The 20285-nt window shown below is 41.1% G+C and overlaps 1 protein-coding gene across 1 annotated transcript in view; it reads right to left on the reverse strand.

The window, feature by feature from the left end:
* AFF3 (ALF transcription elongation factor 3) overlaps window positions 1–20285 on the reverse strand; it is a 332349-nt gene that overhangs the window by 207896 nt on the left and 104168 nt on the right. The window lies entirely within an intron of this gene.

The following is a 20285-nucleotide window of genomic DNA, read 5'->3' on the forward strand; positions in this document are numbered from 1 at the left end:
GACCTTATGTCATTTGCACATGTATGCATATATGCATATGAATACACACGCAAACACATACAGGCAAAATCACTGAAACGGGCCGGCATATGGCAAGAAGCCTCGCTGGCGCTTCAAACACGTACACTGGCTCTTGCCACAAAGGGAACGGGGTAGAAATGAAAAGCATGCAGAGACTTCTACGTCTGTTAACATCCTTATACGTCCTATATTTAACAGAGGATGCACACACGACAACTTGGTCCAGTACAACCTTTCAGCACCTGACATGCTAAATGGCAGAGGAAACACTCTTCACACAGCCAGCTTCAAAATAATTTTGTGTCCAGGGCTATTTCGAAGTAAAACTTGGTAGCCTTGTAGTTACTAATTACGATGTGGTTCTGCTGGAGAAATCCGTTAATTTATAAACAGCCCCAAGTTTCAAAACTTCAGCCGATTTTGAACCTATTGGTAAATAGATCATTTTCTTTTGTCTTGGGGTAGTAAGCAATCAATACTCAGTCTATAGGCATGAACTCTGAGGAACAGGCCTTGACTATAAGTGAATATGAGTGGAATGTTCCTGTCAGAAAATTTAGTCCAGATCTGCAGTGTATGTGGTACTTTCCAGCAGTACTTTATTTTAAAATTTCAGAATATGCTTGCAGCACATTTATAACTACATGTATGACATTAGATATATAAGACAGGCAAATAAGAACTTTTCAGTGCTTTGGAAGAGCAGCGCATCAGGAAAGGCCTCTGGAAATAAGAGTATTGCAACATTTGGAGAGCAAAGCTCCATCATCTAGCAGCCAGTCTGAATGTTTTTTAGTCTATTTTCTCTCTTTTGTTCTCTGGTAAATTTTTTTCTCAGTGTTAGATTCAGCATGAAAATACTTGTAGGTTAGCCTCATGTACAGTGTCCAGTTTATAGCTCCAGGCCTTTACGATGACTGTCCAATGTCTTTGAAACTTCTGGAAAGTTATCTGCTCCCAGATCTTTCTTCTGTAAGGCAGTTCTCTTCTAGCAATACAGCTTGAAATAGGTTTGTGGGTTTGTTTGGGTTTTAATATTATACATCCCTGATTATGCAAAGAAGTGAAGGTCATGATTAACCTGCGGTCTACATGAAGTTTATGCAATAACTAACTTTAAAACTGTGCATGCATTTTAGTTTTCATCTGGAACAGAACTTTTACTTAAAACTTTTCTGATTTTCATACAATTTCTGAAAATGTATTTTAATTATACTTTCTTTTGAAGGAAAGTGATTTTCTGGTTTACATAGATGTAATGAAGCTATGGAATTCCTTTTCTCTGGAGAAAATTAATTTTTTGGCAGGTCTTAAGAAGGAGGAAATGTACAGTGAGATAATTCTCTCTGGATGATTTAATGATTATCAAGGGATGCAGCTAGAAATGAATGGAAAAAAAACATAGAAAAAGTATTTTTATATATATATATATTAGATGGGGTTTTTGGACACTTCAGCACCAGGAAACAGGAAAGAGTGAAAAGCCCTTGGAGAGAGTTTTATTCACAGAAGACCTATGCTTCATTCGTTGCGGTACCTACCAATCGATGGCTAGAGCTCGTGCTGGCTTGTCACACTTTTTGGTCTACGATCTAAATAGGTACAGAGCCACTAAGCCTTTTTGTTTTGGTTTGGTTTTTTGCTCTTAATAGGAGTGTTGGAGAGAAGTACACTTCCATCAAGGAACCATAAACATGTATCATTAGTCTTTGCTGATGGCAGATTGTGTTTCTGTACGAGCGATGCCAACGGAAGCCCGAACAAACCTGTTTAAGATAAGGATTGAACAAAGTGACAGCTGAAGGCATGACAACCAAGTTAGAACACTCATTATCAGGTTTTTTTTTTTTTGGTAAAGTTTGGTGAAGAGTGTTCAAGATTTAAATCTAGCTGGGGATTAAATAACATTAAGGTAGTTCAGAAATGAGCACATTTATCCCAGGTAGAAAAGGAACTGGCAAGAAATAGTAACTTCTCAAAATTCAAACTCTGGCTTGTTTTTTGCCAGTTTCTACAAATTTTTTTTCAGGTCTCAAATATTCTGCTGCTGGAAACGTCATTCTTCTTCCAAGATAACCTCCCTAAGGAGCTTCACTGTTTTGTATCAACATGCAGAAGCAGACACCCCCTGTATATGCATTTCAAATTTACATTCCATTTTTTATGCACGAGTAACATGGATGGTGTTCAGTAAGTGGCCAGGATACAAAACAGAAGGAAATCTAATTTATACCTTGAGTTTTCCACTTATCCCTTTCATTCCACCTATACTCTTTATCTGTGTCCATCTGCTCAGAAGGGACAGCAGAGTCACATGAAATCTTCCAAGCCAAGTAGCGTCTGCTAGTCCATCTTTGCCAAATCCTGGGACAACTACCCTACATCTCAGAGCACATGTGCATGGCGTGGCCAGGCTGAAACAGACCCTCGATGGCCTCTTCTTGTCCCCCTCTGTCCACCTGGGGTGAACCCACACTTCTTGGTGCCTGCTGAACTCGGGCTTTCCAGACCATCTCTGTCCCAAACACTAGACCGGTTTAGGACTACCTATCATCTTCCAAATTTTGATACAGTCGGCTCCTCTCAGTTTAGTACAACTGAGAAAATAAGTTGTTCTCTGCTATACTCTGCCCAAACTGGAAACTCTGCGTCGCCCTCAGGAACTCCCTTGAATCTTATCTTTCTCATCCAAGTTTTATATGTTCAAAGCTTACAGGAATAAGAGACACAAAATTTTCTTCTGCACGTGTGCATAATTCCTGTTAATGCTTGCAGGAGTTAGATCTGTTTATTGGATGAAGTCTGTAACCTCTTCTGTACTTTTTCATTTTCTTTCAGGTCACTCATCTCTTCCATCCTTGTATCAAAATCATTGCTAGCAACGCAAGACTCGGAAACATCTTAGCTGTCACACAAGGTGGATGTCAACAATATCAGAATAAAAAAAAAATTACATGTTATGCTGCTTCAAATGCAGAGATAGTATGAAAAAGAACACACAGTGGTGTGCTATGCATCATTTAAAACCAGACATACTCTTCTGCCAAGATCCTTGTCACTGACCGTGTTAGATGTGTGGTTTTTCCCCTTTTACTTTTTACAGGGTTTAAATTTAAGGCTTTTTGGTTGTTTTGGGGAGTTTTTTTGTTTTTTTTTTTTTTTGAAACAAAGGTCACTTACTTAGCTACAGATAAATAAAAATTCAAGCATCCCCAGAAAAATCAATAAAGGTACTAAAAATCTAAGTTGATAATAAATTTTTGTTCCCCCTTCACATAGCTCAGGAATGTCAGTATTTACTGGAACCACTGTAATATCAGATATTTCAGAAGAGTATTGATTTTGCCACTGAAGTGTGACTAAAGGGATAAATAAACTGCTCTTGGGGTCAATCGATCCATTTATCTTTGCTGTTATTTTATAGAAAGTCAAAGCAGCATAAACTTTGATAAATAAATGTTATCATGAAAGAAATACTATCGATATGAAGATTTTGAGAACAACGTGAAAATATCTAGTCTGCCAGCACTGAGCTGCAAAATCAGCATTATATTTGTGCTGCTTTGAGTACTAACAATGAGGACAAAATATGTCTTTTCACCATTGATGCACAATACAGAGTTTACAATCCTGAATGTGGCTCAGTGAATTAGGATGAGTGTTACTGTATGTAAAGTAGAATATTCCACAAGATAGGAAATACTCACATGATGGGAAAAGAAAAGGGAGAAGAGCCTTTATTTTTGTATTTGCAATGAATGTGAATCACAGTTGTACTGATGCATTCTGCTATTTAAAAAATAAAACATTTGGTAAGAGCTGATGTATTCAAGTTGATAAGTAATGAGAATGCTCTGAAGTGACTTTATGCAGCTTTAATTGTGAGCAGGATAATAGCTACTTCAAGAAGTCACAATGATATTATAAAGATTACAGTGCAAAAGTCATGCAAAGCCTGCCACAATGTGATTATGATGAAAATTTAAGGTGGTAAGAGAATATTAAGACAAATATGAGGTTTGTGTAAGACATAAGAAAGTGCTGTCATTGTGAGAAACTATGAGTCTACTTTGTAAAACTATATATGCAAATCAACAGAAAAAATGCAATGACATCAAGATAATATGTCAGAGAAGGTGTATAACCCTTTTTTATATCATACGTAGGTCATAGCTGGGTGTTACCCATCTGAAATAAAGTATTTAGAAACTAGACACCTCAGCTCATGGCTAGTCACTCTCTGCTCTGCTCACAGTCCATGGAAAGAAGCAGTCTCTCTCTGAGAGCAGTTCTTCTGCTCTTCCAAGGTCTGTGCCTAAGAAAGACTGGATGAACCAGCCTAGACTTGGACATGCAAATTTTAAACATTGCAAGTGAAGGGAAATGAATCCTACGCAACATGTCAGTGATAAGAAAGACATCCTGAATTCACCGAAGTGAGAGATCAGTAGGTAGCTGTTCAAAAAGCAAAGTTGCCTTTCTTGTAGTCATCAAATTAAAAAAAAAATAAATCAGGGACATAGAGATGGTTCTAACTTCAGGCAGTTTGAAATAGTTGTGTGAGTTTGAATGAAGACATCATTGACGAGACTGGAACGAATCTCTCCTTGTCTTTTTTTCTTAAAATCTGGGTTAATGGCTCCTCAGCAGGCTCCTAAGAAACCCAGGGGAGAGCTGCTGAAGACACTACCACCCTTTTGCCAGTGGAAAAGCACAGGGCTGCTCAGAACAATCAAGGACTTGATTTCACCTCAAGCAGCTTACTAAAACTTGCAAGGCAGTGCCCTGCTCTCCCTGAAGAGCGAGCATTCAGAGAAGAGCTCCTTATCTAAGGTACTGCAGCTACAGGGGAGAGACTGGGAGACAGGGAGAGGGAGAAACAAGGAGAAGTACCTTTATGAAAACTTCACCATGAACAGCCACAGAAGTCTACAGCAAGAGGCAGAGGTGCTTTCTTATGAAAGAAAGAGGTGAGACGCAGAGGCTTTTGAAAGTCTGCAGGACTACAAAAGCACAGCTAGCTAAATAAAAGCTGCCGATGGGAAAAAAGAACTGTTAGGTGGTTAATGGAAAGAAACTGAAGGGCATGAAGAAAAGGAGAGCTAACAAAAGCTGACAGAACTTAATAAACAAGTAGGTTTCCTTTTGGTTTAGCATGTAAACTTTTTCTGTTGAAAGAAATACATTGACACAGTTCAGGATTGTGCTTTTTAATGTCCTGGAAACAAACTCTGATTAGACGTCTCAACTGATATCTGAGAAGGACCACTCTACACATGTCTTGGGAGATAGCCCCTATGGCCTCCTTGGGTCCTTCCAGCCCTGCTGACTAAGGTCAAAGTAAGGTAGCCCTTACCTATCCCACAGATTTACATAGCCATGCCACAGACAGATCAGGGCAATGAGAGCTGACATCCAAGTTTCTTCCAATGACATTAGGCTCTATGCATCTACCCAGCTCTTTAGATGACCATCTAGAGCCACGGGACATACACCATTTGCCTCAGAGACCTAAGAGGAGAAGATCCTTCCTGGGAGTTGTTCACAAGGGAACTGGCTTTGAAAAGTGAGGCTAGAAACCCTAACTGACTTTAGGCTTTAACAGTGACACAGCCTACATGAAAGCCAATGAAAGCAGCTATTGCTCTTGGCTACCGAGTGACAAATTTGACCTAAGTGTAGGTGACCTCCCCTCGTGCGATGGAGATGACTACCAGACGACTGTCACATGCAGCTTTCCTGCAGTGACACACCTACGCACAGCCTCCCGCACGTGAACTCAGCTGGAGAACTCAGGAGGGGAAGATGATACTCTACTTTTCAATAATGAGCATCAGCCAGCTTCAGGCTCCATCTCAGGCACTCATCGTGACTCTTCTTGGTGAAACATGCTTCAAGAAAACTGTTCACCTGTCTGAATCTGGCCACGTGTGTAACTTCAGCTTGCTGAATCAACCAGGGCTAGGTGCTAAAGAAAACCAACTACAGCCAATCCTTACATATTCATCTTGTTTAGAAACTAACAAACAGCAGCTTAACATCGGTCGGAAACACCTACCAGTACTTTATTTCATTTACAGTCAGAAGAAAGAAAAGGAGACAGAAATATTGTGCACAGCATATGTGTGTTTTACTGTCTGTCCTGCCAGTAACAGCTGCCAAGTGGTGATCTATTTGCTTCAGCAAACCATTAATTTTCCAACAGTAACTGGAAACAAACAGTAGAGCTATAACATCTCCCATGTTCCAGCAACAATATTCATTTACGATATACATACATTTTTCAAGTATCAGAGTATATATTTGCTATGAATATATATCTGGTATAAATTGATTTCTTTCCCCCAATTTTTTGCTGCCCACTGGTTCATATATGACACAGTGTATGCTTCCTATGGCCTGCGATGCCGTTTTGGCTCACAAACTGGACAACTACACAACTCTTCCCTTTCTTTAATGCTGTTCTGTGAAGATCATACGTATGTTTGGGAAAGACAGCAAATCAACCACACCTCTGAAAGGAAAAATCAGTCCCACAGCCGCCATATGAGATACGACTTCACTGCTGTGCTTTGATATAAACCTGGCTTAACACCAGCAGATTGTCAAACGCTTGTTGTTGCAGAGCTTTGAAGCAGCAGCATGTTTCTGAGCAAAAACATAAAGGACAGGGAAGGCAACTGACTCAAAAGAGGATAGAAATTCTGTTACTGGGGGGAGGAAAGAGCCACCGCCGGGCAGAGCCCTGCAGATGCGCCCTGGGACGGCGGCAGAGGGATGGCGGGATGGGGTAAGGGTGCAGGAAGGCACCCACTCCCAGCAATGAGAGGTAAGGCTCCCTCCCCAGCAAGGCAGACACCAAATCTCTGCTGACTCCCATGGAAGAAGGAGCAGGGGCAGTGAAGCTGCCTCGCCCGTGTTGTTTTGACATATGCTATACCCATCAGTTATTTTTAAATCATGTCGTTTGACAAATCTGCTGAATTCATTCACAATTTCTGATTTGCAAGCTGAGATTCTCTGTTCCTTCTAGGAATCTATGCAAATGGTAACATGATGCTTTCCGGTTTACTCTGTATTTTAAAATCTCTACAGGTTGTGACTCTTCTTACTTATCTGTTCTATTTGCTGGCAACTGTGTTAAAGACTGCAATAAACAAACTAAATAATTAACTCATCCACTTTCTTACACTTTAAGCAATGCATTATTTAAGAGTCCAGGCATTAAAGTCTCAGTCCTGAAAACATGCCCTTGGGATCAGTTGCTTTGAAGTCATCTGCAAAGTTAGGCAGGTGTACAAATGCTTGAAGGATCAGATCTTTAAAAAGTTGATCTTTATTGTAATGGTGAGTGATAATCATAACAAATCTGTTTGGTATTCTATCATATGTTAAAATATAGCACCTATTCAACTGACATCAGAAAAGTAGTCGTGTTTCAGTGTTTGTATTCTCTTCATTTGATAAATGAGTTTGCTTTATGCATTTGCTTTATGCGGTGAAAGAATATTAAAGCAGGCCTGGTTAACATCATGTTTGGAAGCGTAAGGGAATTGTTCTTTGGGAGGTTTCACTCCTGCCAGTACTAAAGTATTATGAAAAGCAAAATGAACATATGGCTAAGCCAATTTAAATGCACATCTAATGAACAAATGAACCCACTTAACTGCATCAGTTAAAACCAAAACCCCCCAAATCATCCCTTTTAGCATGGTCTGGCTATGTGGCCACCACGAACACCATCTATGTTATCGGCTTGATTTCTTGTATCTCAAATAGTAAAAATCAGTTAATAGGGAAGCCTGCTGAATAATACATATTGCTTGGCCAAATAAAAAGTAGGTCATCAAGGATCTGGCCCTGCTGGTTACCAGCAGAACAGCACAAGGCAGAATTTTGCTCTTGCATACACAGACAGCAAAACCCATGGCAAGTGTCCGAGCTACGTAGGAAGGATGAAATCTGTCCTTAGATCCACTCAACTGGCTACCACAGGTAGGATTTATTTTGGCTCTTTCTTTCTTTGATATAGCTGGTGCTGGTTTTCTTTTAGTTAGTAACAACATAAAGGCTGCTTAACTTTTTCATAACACCTACAGAAACTGAAGAGTTTTTCATTGCTCCTGGCCATTCAGATAAACTCTCCCCTTCCCCTCCAAAGAATCATGACATCAGCACAAGTTCCAGATAAAACTTAACTGTTACTGATTCAGTTTCCTGGAAAACACAGCACATTAAGGAAGCAGCAGATGTTACTCTGCTGAATGACAACTTGTGTTAAAACGTGAATATTCAGAGCACTGTTTCCTCTTGGTCCCAAGCTGATTCTAGGAATCTGCTAAAGGGTCTTTAAACAATGAAATTCAGTGCCATGACTTCAAGGATTACTGTGATTTGCACATGAACATTTGGGCAACAGACGCAGAACAAACTCTGGCTGACCAAATCGCAGTTAAATATTTCAAGGGAAGAATAATAAGAAAAGAAAAGCAAAACAGCTCCCTCCTCAAACCCAAAACAGTCCAACAGAAGCCCAGCATGTAAAAATGATTCTGAAATACACGCTTCTTCTAGAGTCAAGATGTATATAAGTAATATAGCAGGAAATTAATAATCAAAAGCCTGTTTGGTTCACTAAGGGCTGCAGTCCCTTACACCTGTGATTCATCCCTCCCTCCTTGCTAAAGGGGAATTATCTTCCTCCTGCAGGATGTCACTTGCAGGTGGTAAAGTCTCACTTACGATGAAGCATCCACACTCACATCATCTTGATTCACGTGAGAGTCACCAGAGAGAAATGTGCACTGAGAACATGTCACTCATCTGGCCTGTTTTAGCTGTCTGCCTTAAGTGAACTGAGACCGACGAGTCTCTGATTCTCTCCTGCGACAGCGAGGAGTCTAGATAATTAGCTCGGATGTCGACATTGAAAATACACATCTGATCGGATGAATCCCATCTTTACAAACTGTGATGGAAAAGAGTAAATGGGTTGGTTTTTTGTGTGGAAATATTTGGGCAGTAATTTCAAAAAGTTAAGAAAATCAAGCCCCAGCACTGTGTAGGACAAGCTGGCTTACCGACTGACTGGCCATTGGCTATTCCTAAAACCACCAAATCTGTATGACATTGCAAGCCACTCACAGATTAAATAAATATTGTGAATAAGTGTTGTTAAAAAAAACCTGCTGTAAGCACACAAAACAGTATTAAAATACCTGCTTTAAGTGTTTTTGTTAAGACTTTGATGGAAAAGAGAAGTTTATTGGGATTGTTAATGACTTTGCTTTGCACGCAGAGGGAAGAGGCTACAGAAGTGTAAGTAGAAGTTTTCTTTGGCCAACAAATGAAAACCATCTCTATGTAAAACAAGACCCAAGATGTCTCCTGAGTATCACAGTCTATTTATCTGTCTTTTCTTGAGCATGTGCGCCCAAACTGTTTGCAAGCTGCAAGCTGCAAGCTGTCCCCCCCGCCAGCCACGCAGGATCCTGACCTGGCATTAGCTCTTTACGTCCCACTTGTAAACTTGCAGCCTTGTAGCTGCATCCGTCTGCCCATGCCAACCTGCAACCTAGTCACCTGTGCTGCTGTGGAGCTGAGAAACTCTGCTTCTCCTCCTCTACGTGTTTTGGCCCGTTTAGAAGATGGGCAGAGAAGACAGGAAATGAACTGTATTGATGACTCTAAGTATCCCAAATCATTTACACCCGTTGAGCAGATGCCACTGAAATGATAGTATTTTGCTCAGGCATCTGAGCTGTTCAAAGCACACCCAGTTCTCCTCTCCTTGAAAAGAAAGAGTGACAGTTCATGAACTACTCATTAACCACGTCAGCTGAACACCCTTTCCACCTGTGTGCAAGCCAGTTTGAGTTAACTGGATAATACCTTAACCATGTTTGCTGGCCTCAGATTTTATTCGGTCTGGTATTCACTTACAAACATCACATATAACAAATGACAGAACTTGGAAATACTGAAGTCTTAAGTAATACCTAGCATCCTAACATAACACTGTAAGTCTGAGATGTTTTGGCTTAATGTGTATTGCAAATAATATTTAGGAACTTTCAAAATGAATGGCAATTGAGCAGTATCACTAGAATAGTGGTTATTAATAGAAGTCATACATAAAGACAGTGGATAAGAGGAGGCAAAAATTATTTCATTCCACCATCATCAATCTCATGTGCAATTAATTTTTTGCGGTCTTAAGTTGGTCTTTTCCCTACCTTTTTAACAATTTGACAGATTGACCTAATTAACCTGGATTGATTTGTACATTTGAAAATCAGGTTTCCTTCGTAGTCTGTCCAACGTGTTCTTTCTCCTTCACCTCTCTAAGGTCTCTGGTCTCTTTTGCTGCCTTCTCCTCTTCTTTTCTCTTCCCTGCTCTCTTTTGGCTTTCTTATTTCATCTTTCAAATTTCCGCAAAGCAGGCTTTCAGGTAGGTCTAACCTTTACTTATTTTAAAAATTGCTGAATCAGAAGTTGTCAGGAAATTTTGATTTAGCTTTTCCATATTCTATGGAACAAGCAGAACTACGTACAGACACTGTAGCTGAAATGCCAAAACGATGGTATTTATGCCTCTAGAAGCCATGATTCCCTAATTCGGATAATATTATACTGTATTTTTATAATACAGTTTGTCTTCAGCAATGACAGTTATACAGTTTTGAATAATAATAGACATTTTTTAAAGACTATACTAATCTCTTATCTTCCCATTTGTTATTTCCTTGTCCTGACTGTTACTATAATATAATAGTCGTGCACTATATACATAAAAGGCTCTACTCCATCATGAGATGTGCACTTCAGATAGATTGTCCCCACCAACTATTGCCAAACAAATTAAACAGCACAAACACGTCCACGGCCATAAATCTCCTACGCCCCCGCTTCAAATACTTCTAAAAATATGACTTTCCTTCTGAACCACATGGGACCAGTGGACCTGGGTGGTACATTACCCCTTGGTGCTTGCAGAAGCAGACCCCACACAGGAGGGCTGAGAGCCTGGGGGCAACACTCTGGGACTTCAACATGGGGCAAATTTGACACAGAGGCCATTTGCCATCTTTCCTTCATATATCATTTATGCCTGAGTAAATATGGTCTGGCACCCTGAGGCACATTTTGTTTTCTAGGGGCCTTGAGTGGGACACCTGTACAGGGAACACCTGGGCTCAGACGGTCAACAGTGATCCAAGCAAATGGGACAGATATGGATTTTAATAGGATTTGTGATTTGGCAACTGGAATTCAGGGGTTTGGTGTAGACCTCCTATATCACAGGCACCTGCCCATTCCCTGTCAATGCAATTTTCAATTTGGACATCTGGATCTTCCTGGAGTCCATCATATAATGTACAGCGAGACACAGAAGTGAATCAGCAGCTGGTGAGAAGGACAGTGAGCTCTTCATCAAGAGGAGCAGGTCCTCACCTGCCCGCTGCATGACCCATCCTGCCACCAGCCCCAGGCAGGGCCACATCATCTCTGGTGCAAGCACCTTCTCCCCTGCCTACCCTGCGCTCTGTAACCTCTGCCCTGCCTGCATCTCCCTGTGAATACGGTCCTTCCTACCTGACTGAAATGCCTGAATAATTACATCGTCGGCTGCATGGCACAGTCCTAACTCTTTGTAGCTGTTTCCAGTCCTTCTTGTTTCTCCCCTCTATCGTGGCTAATTAATTTTATATTACAAACCAGCCATTTCTGAAAGATCTGTTGAGGTTCAGATTAAATGCAAAATTTCAGCCTCCTTCATGTGCCCTTGATAAAGATGATTTTATAGCCCTTATGTCAGATGTTTTGGGCACTAATTGTGCCTTTATTTTACTCAGGTAAATTTGCAACAGTTTGGGTTGGGATTTTTTTCCCTCTGTAAAGTAACAAGTACTAAGTGCCTGGATTTTATTTTCTTTCTTACATTTATTGGACTATATTAGACACAAACAGACTCATTACTGTGAAGTGCACAAACCAGAAAAAATATTTCTAAGTTTAAATCCAATTATATGATGATTTTCTGAGCATACCATTAAGCCTATTAGCAGTAGGACGAAAAAACATATAAATGCATAAGTTAACAAAGTGTAATAGACCAAAACAAAGCGCAATAACTGGACAAATTAGAATATACAAATACAGCTGATACAACTAAATGATCCAAGAAGGTCCCCATATTAAAAGCAGAGAGAACCCAAACCATCAACAGCACACGAAGAGCAGTCTGTCACTTAGACCCAGTCCATGCAGCCACAGGCACCTCGGTCTCTCCACTATGTGGGAGCCTGGGGTCTTTAGAGGGTTCTTTTTTCCACCTAGAAGTTCTCAGTCCCTGCACACACTGCATCCTTTACACCCTTGGATGTGCCAAGATGATCGAAATGGGGCTGCTGTGCTCCCCCCCTTCCTCCCACCATCATCACAAGCATTTCTGTGCCCCTTGCCTTGGGGAAAAGGGATGTCCCCCTGTTGGGAAAATGCTGGCTTGGTCTATAATGGGATTTAGGTATCACCCAGTGCACTGACGTGTCTCAGGCACCTTCCCATTCAGGCTCTGGAGATGTGGCGTACCCCGTAGCCCAAGCCAACGTCCTGCAACGGGCTTCCCAGCCCGCTGTTCCCCGCCTGCCAGTCTCACCATGAGCAGCCTTCTTGTAACAAACCTGCAAGGCTGGTACCACAAAACACGTGACCTTCAGGAGTGTGGGTGCTTCCTTTTAGCCAGTGCCCCCATGGCGAGGATGCTCTGCTAAGGGTAGGGAACATGATGCCAGCAGTCTGAAAAGCCACTCTTAAAGAAAAAAAAAAAATCACAGTGGGGACAGATTCAGAACCATCTGCCCTAAGGGAAGGAGCGGTAGCTGGCACATGCTGCATCTAGCAGACAGATAACATGGACTTGAAAACCTGCCAGACCAAGGAGCGACTAGAAAATGGGCTTTTCCTTTTCCACGTGAGGGGTCTCACCGTTCAGCTGCTGCTGGAGAGTGAAGGGGAAAGAGGGCAAAAGGGAGCGCCTCAGGCAGCATTGCCTTGGAGCTCGCCAGGGTCCGCAGTGGCTCAAGAAGTGAATATGGAGTAGCTAGGTGCACCTATCTGCAGCCCAGAGTTGGAGGCACCAGCCTTGGGGAGGAGAACAGCCCAGCAATACAGCCCTGTGTGTAGGATTTCCAGCTGGTTAGCTTTGGTAGGGCTTCTGGACCCTGTTCCCAGACACATGGGCCTCTCCGTGCATTGTGCTATCTAGATGCAATATATTGCTACTAACTTGAAAAGCCATGCTATAAAGTAACAGTTATTAGAAATATAAAACACAATATATTAAAAAATGCTGTGTTCTCCTTATTGTAGAGGAGTAAACTTTGATTAGTGGAAGTGATTAGTCTATAAAATTTAACTTGCCATTTATTAACTTAACAACCTAACAACCTGGCATTATTAAATACTTGGGGTGGGAACCACTGTGACCTGTGGAAGAGTATTTGCCTGCAAAAGTGCAGATCAATAGTTCTACATTTAGCTAAAGTTTTATGTATTATGCCAAATACAGTTCATAAATGTCACTTCATAATTTGCATTAGTACAAATTATTAGCAAAGTCACACCCTTGGCTTGCCACACCAAAATACATTATTAGTTGTTTCAGCAGGTCTTCTGATTTATAGTTATGCTTAATGATCCTGTTAAAAATACAATAAATAACTTTTTTGTTCTAACAATTTAGAGTCTGCATTTTTTTTCAGGTACCAACCAATGAGGCGAAAGTTTATAATAGCCTGAAGTTTTAAACTGTTGGAAACTAAGCTGAATATAGGAATATACAACAATCAAAATCCATCAAGAAACAGACCTTCTAGATATATAAGATCACAGAATGAATCTAAAAATGTGATAGACTGAAAATACAAATTTGATTGATCTCTAAAAAATGAAAGGTCATTTTCTATAAATGTTTCTTGAAATTTATTGCTTGAAACAGTACTTTCTGAAAAAATGCTCATACTGACATTTCACTACGCATTCAAGTCTCCAGTTCTAAGTACTTTCCTTAATTATACTGAGGTTACAGACATTTTCAGTCTCTTATCCAGATATAGTATTCGGGGCAGTAGCATTTGCAAGTCATGTATTGGAGACGGATCTGAACTTCAGACTCCACGTAGCATAGTGAGCACACCTTAGCAATTTTAATTGGCCACAAAATCACCGAGAGGTCAGCAGTGAAATCTGTATCGCAAAGTTTCGGGCTGTCATTTTATAGATTTTGATTTAGGACCAGCGCTCGCACAGCAATTAATGATCAAACTGTGATATTTAAACTACTGGTCTCAAATGCAGGCACTCTTCCTGAGCAATCGGGGACCGTGACAAAACCAAGCAGAAGGTCACAGCCTGCTCCTCCGTGCAGACGTTGTCCTCTCCGTACAGCTGGAGGCTGTAATCCTCCCCATGTTTGCACTGGATGTGTGCAAACACAGATCTCTCCTGCCCTCCATCCGCCTGCGGTGGTGAGGACCAGATGCATCACGGCCCAAGCCAGGTGTTAGAAAGGGGGAGAGAGAGGAGCTAACTAGGGAAACCTTTGAAAGGTTATGTTCATGATGACAAATGTTGTGCAAAGGGTCATAAATGCGCTTTCACGGAAACCCGCAGATAGAAGGGACGTTAGCCAGAGCTTCTTGGGATGGCGCATTCCCCATCATTTAACACCCGTAATGGAACAGCGTCCTCGTATTTCTCATGACACTGTTATTCTTCTTAATGGGGATTAACAGCCTTTCGTGTTATTTCCTGCCTAGATTCCTCATGAACTAACACCCCCGCATCAGATACTATATTAGCCAATAATAAGAATAAATGACAGACCGCATAGTTTCTTGCCTGACAAGGGTGCTGCATTATCCCACCACACAAAGAGTACAAAGAAATTTCTGGGGTTTATTTATTGTTTTGGCTATTACATAAAAATATTACAGAAATAAAAACTCTGAAGAACTAGTATGGTGTGGTATTGCTCCAGTCATAATGTGCTAGTACACAATCAATTCTTATAAAAGCTTTTCTCTTTCAGAGTAGTTTAGTTGTCCAAAGGGAATAAATAATTTACTGCTTGTTCAATCCAGTACTTCTCTCCTATTATTTTAAAAAATTTATTCTACTTTGCATTTACCACATAAAGTGTTCTTTGTTTACATTTTGACCATTTTAAATCTATTTCCTCTTTAAGCACATAGAGGATACCCTTGGTCAAGTGAGCTCAGCGACATGATGCTGACGGCTTGAGAAGAATTCAGGTGTACATTTTGTTTTCCTTATTTCTGAAGCCAGTATGGGCAACCTGGATTTATTTTGATGTAAATTTTCATGATTTCCACATTTTCAAAAGAAAAATTTACATAGCTTATAGACACAGACACGTATAGTCAGTGTTGTCAGTGACTATGGTCAGTGATGTCAAATACAAGTCAGTGATGTCGAGCTGGTTCAGAACTGGCTAGAAACTACTCCACAGTTGACACAGTTGTCAGCAAACTCTGCAGAGGAAGGTTGGAGCAGCTTGCCGACACGAGAGGTGACCATGTCTAAAAGAGGACCGCACGGTGTCGGCCAGCACAGCCCCCTGTGCAGCGCTGCATCGACACTGCCCACGCTCCACCCACTCGCAGCTGCACGGAGGAGCTTCCCCATCTCCTGGACAGAGCATCCACAACCCAAGATTTCTTGGAGAGGAATAACCTTAAATACTCAAGTACGTCCATTTCTAAAGGATGAGATTATGCTCTAGGCATTTAGTTAATGCTTCCATCTAGCAGGGTTTTTTTTTCACATTTTCACAGATGAAGTACTCTCAGTAGTTCTCATAAGAAAAAATACAGTGTTTCAGTTGGAGACAGGCCTTAATTTATCATTAAGAAAGGAAAAAACAAACCACCAACTTGTACATGTTTTCTACACTGTCTTCCCAAATGTTTGCATCTTTGAAATATTTGAAGAATAATCTTAAAAAGACGAGAATGAAAACGAATGCATGAAATAGCACCGTACACGCCTGTATTAGTGGTACCTTCAGCTGAGAAACCCACGATTTATTTTTATTTTTAAATTGTCTTTTTCAAACTGGTTTACTGGTGGGGGAGAAGTCAGTATTTACTAGCCAAATGAACAGTGTTTAGAGGATCAGATTTCCAAGTGAACTTTTCAGTTTCACCTCCTTCCCAAAAAGACAGTAACAGTGAATCTAAACACTCCTGAGACGAATTGCATGACCCATATAGAGCCTTTCCCCAAAATCAAAGTCACTCATTTACTGTCTTTGGTATCACATACAGATTCTGAATCGCATTCAAATCTCAGATGTCGCAGTGTTTTAAAATAGCATGATTACTTGATTACTTGATTATAAAAGGATCTATGCAAGTGCATCACTTTGAAACAGGCAAAAGATGCATCAAACTCTCTTCTAAATACGTTATCTATGTTGGCCTTGCTGTTGGTGTGATTCCTTCCTAATTTCTGCTCCAGTGATCACTGGTGACTCTCACAGTCATGGTAAGTGGTCTCTAGCTACATTTGCAGTATTTTCAAGCATGTATTTTTCAGCTAGAAGTGTGATGAATGCACAGTGACCTGTGAATGATTTTGAGGGCTGACACTCATCTGTTGACCCTTAAAACTTTGAAATAACTACAGTAAAATATTTAAAGACAGGAATGGAAGATAATCTCTCTCTAAAGTACAATTTAATGACTAGTGGGTATTAAAAAGCAACATGTGTGGCCATCCTAAAATACAGTGTCATCACTCCAACTCTGGATTAAATGTAGCAAAACCCTACTGCTACTACTGGAATGAATACAATACTACATTTAGTTAATGATTTCCCCATTACATTGCAAAATCCTTGCATCAGTGGCTGAAATTTCTGATCAGTGTTATGACCTGCCTATGAGACCGCAGGTCCAGGTCACACAGCTGGAGAGAACCTTTGAACTATTGCTTGGTTTGGATCTGGAGGTTAGTGAAGAGCAATAGAAATGGAGGCGTAATATATTTCATTACATTAAGAAGCACACTTTTGGTCTCTAAGAATAAAAACCCTGCCTTGGTTTTTGCAGCTTATTGACAGAACAACATGCCTGGATCATACTGCGAAAGGACTTAGGGCTATTCATGCTGTTCTGCATGGACATTCAGCAATTGATCTGTGAAAGTCCTAGACAGTCTGGGTGACATTCCAAACACAAGAGATTGAAAATTTTAGGGTAGAAATATTTGAATGCACTGAAAAATTCAGTGTTGGCCTTCACAGAATTATTTATAAACTCACTAAATTGTTTCAGGTGAAAAAAACCATCAGAGCTACATTTACAAGACCATTGATAGCAACCTGTTCACCATTAGCCCCACTTTTAGCACACGGTATGTATGAGAACCAGTTTCAAATCCACTTGCTAACTTGATCGATTGCAGGCAGGGATCTGAGCCCAGGTCATCACACTTTTTCTCCCTGGTTCACTGCATGTTTAAGTAGGGTGCAAAAATGGAGTATCTCCCACAGAACTAACTGGGTGAGCTTAGCGCTGCTGTGTGTGTCACGTGCTGAGTAGATGCTCATTGGGAAGACAGGAGAGGTACATTTAGATCCATCCTGGTCCAAGTAACAGCCAGGCTGAACTCCCACTCAGCAATGTGGAGATGGGACATATGCAATTTCTCCTGTTAAAGCTGTTCCACATTTTTCACTGAATACTTAATATTCAACAAGAGAAGGAGAAAGTAAGTAACTCCTTTGCTTGATGGGGAATTTCATTTAGGACACGGGATGCCTGGGCTCTGTTCTATGTGCCAGGGACCAGCTCGCCATGAGAAAGTACAGCAGCATCAAAAAAAAAGGGTGGAAAACCCTTCTCAGTCCTCTCTGGAGTATCCTACAGGCTTGCAGCCGGAACAGTCTTTCAAAAGCCTTTAGGTAAAAGTACCTGTGCCCTCTCTTCCTCATCACATTTTATCAGTCTCGTTTGACACTGCCTTTGCTTTCAGCACAAGTGTGTTCTACAGCAGCATTTTAGCCTTGGATTTGAGCAGGGTGCTTTGTTCCATTAGAAACAATTCCCCTAATTTTTCATTCTGATGAAAAAAATATATTTTCAATTTCAGCTAATTCTTAAATACTTTTAATATATTTTTATTTGTCTAGAGAACTGAAGCAAAGCATATACAACTTACTCAAGGCCCTGCCCTTTCTTGAAATTTTCCTACTGTCGCTGATTGTGATGATAGTGGAACTGAACCTTCTGAGTTGTAAGCAAAACAGATCAGTTAATGGTTATTTCCTGAATCGATTTCCCTTAATTCACTACAACAGCTGGCTAAAAGTAGCCCGGGGGCATTACAACTTGTGTAGGGGTGGGAGGAGGGAAGGGACTGAGACGCTCCAGAGAGGTCTGCCCATCACCAGCAGGAGTTAACACTGGCTCCTCTGACAATCAAAAAATAATTGTAAGCTGTTATGCATATTCAAAAATGCCTGAGATCACGCCTGTAGGCACCCACATGCACAGGATCCTCTTGTCTCCAGGAAAAGGGTGCGTTCCTGGAGGCTGATATCATCCCACTATAAACCTCCCTGGATTTGATATTTATGTGCCCAGCTCTGGACAGATCCCAGCACTGTCAGTGATGCTTGACCTCCCTCAGAGAAAGTGGCGGGGCGTGAGACACTTCCCATGCAGCTCTCTGGATGCTGGACTTTCTTTGCTTCTGCTTTTTTTCCCTTTGTTTTAGGAACTTGAGAAAAATCATCTACCTGACTGTTGACAAATCCCAAACTCAGGTCTGTGATTTGATGCTATGGGTATGGTAGAAGGGAACATTTGTGTTTGGGACTGAACAGAACTTCAAAAGATAGACTGAATACACTGACACAGAGATTCTAATAGTAACTATATCCTCATAAATATTAAATGCCTTTTCTTAGGTGATGGAAATTTCTTGTTATCACACGATGTCCAAGTGCAAAGGTAGGTGCTTACTCAGCAAACTTCTTATGACAAGACATCTAGTAAGACATAGCCAGTATATAATGACAAGAAAATAATTGTGTGGCTTGGTGGTCACGGTATTCATCCAGGTGTGAAGACTTCTGGTTTCTGATTTCCCTTCCAACAAACAGTTAATAAATGGAGTGTGGGAAAGGATCAAAAGAAGAGATTGCAACACCTTTTCTTTTTCTTGCTTTTCCTGAGATTTCCTATATATATACAAAAACATATGGATTGAGAATAGATTGAGAGTAGCCCTGTAGAGAAGGACTGGGGGATATTGGAAGATGAAAAATTAGACATGAGGCGGCAATGTGCGCTTGCAGCCCAGAAAGCCAACCATGTCCTGGGCTGCATCAAAAGAGGTGTGACCAGCAGGTCGAGGGAGGTGATCCTGCCCCTCTACTCCGCTCTTGTGAGACCCCACCTGGAGTACTGCGTCCAGCTCTGGGGCCCCAGTACAGGAGAGACATGGAGCTGTTGGAGTGAGTCCAGAGGAGGGCCACGAAGCTGATCAGAGGGCTGGAGCACCTCTCCTATGAGGACAGGCTGAGAGGGTTGGGGTTGTTCAGCCTGGAGAAAAGAAGGCTCCAGGGAGACCTTACAGCAGCCTTCCAGTACCTAAAGGAGATTTTAAGAAAGATGGAGAAAGACTTTTTACCAGGGCCTGTAGTGACAGGACAAGAGGGAGCGGTTTTAAACTGAAAGAGGATAGGTTTAGATTGGATATAAGGAAGAAATTTTTTACAATGAGGGTGGTGAGGCACTGGCACAGGTTCCCCAGAGAAGCTGTGGATGCCCCCTCCCTGGAAGTGTTCAAGGCCAGGTTGGATGGGGCTTTGGGCAACCTGGTCTAGCGGAGGGTGTCCCTGCCCATGGCAGGGGGGTTGGAACGAGATGATCTTTGAGGTCCCTTCCAACCCAAACCAATCTATGATTCTATATATCTATTCATACACATATACAGACATACATTTACATACATGTATCTGTACATATATTCATGTATACACATATATGATTTTTTTGGAGTGACATACATTGCAACTATTTTTAGACCTGGATATAGAACCCTCTGACAGCATTTGCTACCTTGTAGCAGAAATCAAATAACTCTTCTCTTTCTGAAACATCTAAGGAATATCTCAGCACTTCTCCCACAGATTTCTGTCCTACTGGTGGTCATAGATGTAGTTCTCAAGG

The sequence above is a fragment of the Grus americana genome, chromosome 1, assembly GCF_028858705.1.
Source record: "Grus americana isolate bGruAme1 chromosome 1, bGruAme1.mat, whole genome shotgun sequence".
NCBI classification, from domain to species: domain Eukaryota; kingdom Metazoa; phylum Chordata; class Aves; order Gruiformes; family Gruidae; genus Grus; species Grus americana.